We start from the raw sequence: 4,602 nt of genomic DNA, 5'->3' as shown, positions 1-4,602 counted from the left end.
TGACATGCCCTCTTCCAGGATCTTCCTGACTAGGTATGGAACCCAGGTCTCCTGTATGCAGGAGGACTTTTTACTGTCTGAGCTGCCAGCTCCTAATAAATGGGTCTTGGCTATACAGAAGATGTGTGATTTGTCTACTTCTGTTTCCTGCAACAGTGGGTTTTTTTTCCAGCTAACATATCAGTCCCATTTCTATTTACCTGAAAACTATCTAGAATGCAAGTTCTCTCTAAAAGAAAGACATTAGCACAAAAGGAACTTTTATCTGGAATAGCAGTTAAGATTTTGTCCAGCTGTCAGTTTATCCAAAATACCAGAGGCTGGGTATTTGCTTTTAATTATAATATTTACCTCAGAAAGAACAAATGGCTGGCCAGTTTCTGCCATGTTTGATACTCAATAAATAGTAACTTCAGGGCAGTTGGCATATGCTTATAGCCCCAGGGGAACTGAATTAAAGGGGTGGGGATTGGTGTTGTTCAGATAATTAACGATAATACAAGTCAGAATGTGGTCAGTGAGATAAAAATTGTGAGAATGAAATTAAGAAGCCATAAGAAGGAAGATGGTACTTTCATCTGGGAAAAGTAGATAACAATTCATCAGGAGGTGAATATTTTGTACCTTCCAAGAGAGAGTAGGTGTTTGTGTACAATGTAAGAATATTTGATTTGTAGACTCTCCTTAAAGTATTTTCATCTGTCATGATCAGAGAGTACAGCTAAGAAACTGAACTCCTCTAGTGAAGCTGAGAATCCTATGGTAAAAAGTAGACTCAAGTGGCAGGTTCAGAGCACTGTCTCTAGTTCTGTCCTATTCAGCCTTTTGGTCAGTGACTCGATTATCACGGTATCTTAGGACATGAAACTATGAGGGCTAGTGTATGTGGAATAAAAGACCAAACATCCAGTGTTTTCCATCTAATAGGGTAGCAATTAAAAGCAAATGCATCCACATTTCTGTGAAAGAAAGTCGCTCAGTCATGTCTGACTTGTGACCCCATGGACTAGAATACTGGAATGGGTAGCCTTTCCCTTCTCCAGGGACTCTTCCCAACCCAGGAATCAAATCCAGGCCTCCCACATTGCAGGCAGGTTTTTTACCAGCTGAACCACAACGGAAGCCCCCACAGTTCTAGTTCTGTAATTATGTCCAAATAATCAGGCTATGAGGGTTTGGGTGGGGGGAAAAGACCTCAATGGTTTTAGTTCACTGTATGCTGTGAGAGCAGCATCAATAATTCATTGGAATTTTACTCTGCACAAATAAAAGTGTTTCATTGAACAAACACATAACGAAGGCCTGCTGGATGCAAAGAATGGACAGCAGTGAAGAACACACATGTGGACTTTGTGAATTAGGACTTAATTTTAATAGAAAAACAGAAGTGAGGTGAATTTCAAAGTAAAACATTGGACCACAACTGGGACACGTGTCGAGAGGGAAAAGCACAGAATGCCATATGTCCACATAACAAGGAGACTTGAGCTGTGTCAGAAGCAGGAATGGCTGCTTCGTGGAAGTGTTTTTTACTGAGATCTGAAAGATGTCAAGGAGGTAATCAGGTCAAAGTGAGAGGGTCTTCCAGGGAGAAGAAATGGCATTGATAAAGAGCTTTAGGCATATGTGAAAACATAGAGTGAGAAGAACAGACAAGCCAGGATTGAACCTTCAAGGAATTTAATTTACTTGGTAAAACTTATGCTAACTGGACAATGAATAAAAGGTGGAATATCGTCACTTCTGTGAAAGAGATAAGAATCAAGTTTTGCAAAGCATAGGAGATATTTCCATTTGCCGGGTAATTCGGTAAAGATTCATCTAAACGTAGGAAACCTGATTTCTATTGCTACTTTTGCATCGAGTTTTATAAGTTTAGATAAGTGACTTAATCATTCTTGGATTTACTTATATATCCTTAATATGGGAGGACTGTCTAGATAATTTCCAAGGTTTCTTCCTTTGCTAAATATCCAGTGAGTCCCACTGGTGATTATCTGGAATTAAAAAAAACCCTTTTACATACCAGAGTAATGGCTGAGTTATCTACAATATTATATAAAATGCATTGAAATTCTTGTTTTTTTTCTTTTTTCAGTTTTTTAAAATATAATTTCCAGATAAAATAGCAAGATACTTAAAGTATACATGACAATTTAAATAGGTATACATGATTAATGGAGTCCCTCATTGATTTAATTAACATATCTATTAATATCACCTCACATATTTACCTTTCAAGATCTTTTTGGTGAGAACTTTTAAGTTTAACTCTCTTACATGTGTGCTAACTGACTTCAGTCATGTCCAACTCTTTGTGACCCCAGGGACTATATAGCCTGCCAGGCTCCTCTGTCCATGGGGATTCTCCAGGAAAGAATACTAGAGTGGGTTGCCACGCCCTCCTCCAGGGGATCTTCCTGACCCAGGGATTCAACCCATGTCTCTTATGCCTCCTGCACTGGCAGGAGGGGTCTTTACCACTAACATCACCTGGAAAAGCCCCACAAATGTCAATGCTGCTACTGCTGCTAAGTCGCTTCAGTTGTGTCTGACTCTGTGCGACCCCATAGATGGCAGCCCACCAGGCTCCCCTGTCCCTGGGATTCTCCAGGCAAGAACACTGGAGTGGGTTGCCATTTCCTTCTCCGATGCATGAAAGTGAAAAGTGAAAGTGAAGTCGCTCAGTCATGTCCAACTCTTCGTGACCCCATGGACTGCAGCCTACCAGGCTCCTCCATCCATGGGATTTTCCAGGCAAGAGTACTGGAGTGGGGTGCCATTGCCTTCTCCGATAAATGTCAATAACATATTACAAACCATAATCACCATGTTGCACATTAGATCCTCAGACCTTATGCATCATCTTACAGCTTAAAATTTGTGCACTTTACCAAATTCATTCTTAAATCATTGATTTCTCAGCACTTATTTTCACATGACCTGTGACATGTTCTTGTATTTATGATTTTCAAGTCAGGAAAAAAGAAGTCCCCCTCCTGTTGGAAGCAGTTTAGCATTAGATCTTTGAGGGACCATCTTTATCTAGCAGCTCCATCCCTATCATTGTCAGAAATCAAGATGATTTACACAGATAAGGAAAATAAAGAAAAGTGACTTCCCTGGTGGCTCAGATGGTAGAGAATCTGCCTGCAATGTGGGAGACCTGGGTTGCACCCCAAGGACAGGGAAGATCCATGCAAGAGGGAATGGTTACCCACTCCAGCATTGTTTTTTTTTAATATAAATTTATTTATTTTAATTGGAGATTAATTACTTTACAATATTGTATTGGTTTTGCCATACATCAACATGAATCTGCCACAGGTATACACGTGTTTCCCTTCCTGAATCCCCCCTCCTACGTCCCTCCCCGTACCATCCCTCTGGGTCATCCCAGTGCACCAGCCCCAAGCATCCAGTATCATGCATCAAACCTGAACTGGCGATCCATTTCACATATGATATCATACATGTTTCAACGCCATTCTCCCAAATCATCCCACCCTCGCCCTCTCCCACAGAGTCCAAAAGACTGTTCTGTACATCAGTGTCTCTTTTGCTGTCTCGTATACAGAGAAGGTGATGGCACACTCCGTCCTCCCATGGACAGAGGAACCTGGTGGGCTGCAGTCCATGGGGTCGCCAGGAGTCAGACACGACTGAGCGACTTCACTTTATTTTTTCACTTTCATGCATTGGAGAAGGAAATGGCAACCCACTCCATTGTTCTTGCCTGGAGAATCCCAGGGACGGGGGAGCCTGGTGGGCTGCCGTCTATGGGGTTGCACAGAGTTGGACACGACTGAAGTGACTTAGCAGCAGTATACAGGGTTATCGTTACCATCTTTCTAAATTCCATGTATACGCATTAGTATACAGTATTGGTGTTTTTCTTTCTGGCTTACTTCACTCTGTATAATAGGCTCCAGTTTCATCCACCTCATTAGAACTGACTCAAATGTATTCTTTTTAATGGCTGAGTAATACTCCATTGTGTATATGTACCACAGCTTTCTTATCCATTTGCCGGCTGATGGACATCTGGGTTGCTTCCATGTCCTGGCTATTATAAACAGTGCTGCGATGAACATTGGGGTACACGTGTCTCTTTCCCTTCTGGTTTCCTCAGTGTGTATGGCCAGCAGGGATTGCTGGATCATAAGGCAGTTCTATTTCCAGTTTTTTAAGGAATCTCCACACTGTTCTCCGTAGTGGCTATACTAGTTTGCATTCCCACCAACAGTGTAAGAGGGTTCCCTTTTCTCCACACCCTCTCCAGCATTTATTGCTTGTAGGCTTTTGGATTGCAGCCATTCTGACTGGCGTGAAATGGTATCTCATTGTGGTTTTGATTTGCATTTCTCTGATAATGAGTGATGTTGAGCATCTTTTCATGTGTTTGTTAGCCATCTGTATGTCTTCTTTGGAGAAATATCTATTTAGTTCTTTGGCCCATTTTTTTGATTGGGTGGTTTATTTTTCTGGAATTGAGCTTCAGGAGATGCTTGTATATTTTTGAGATTAGTTGCTTGTCAGTTGCTTCATTTGCTATTATTTTCTCCCATTCTGAAGGCTGTCTTTTCACCTTGCTTATAGTTT

Source organism: Bison bison, unplaced genomic scaffold (assembly GCF_000754665.1).
Source record: "Bison bison bison isolate TAMUID 2011002044 unplaced genomic scaffold, Bison_UMD1.0 scf7180017864220, whole genome shotgun sequence".
NCBI lineage: Eukaryota > Metazoa > Chordata > Mammalia > Artiodactyla > Bovidae > Bison > Bison bison.
The sequence above is the reverse complement of the archived record's forward strand: the minus strand, read 5'-3'. Positions refer to the sequence as shown.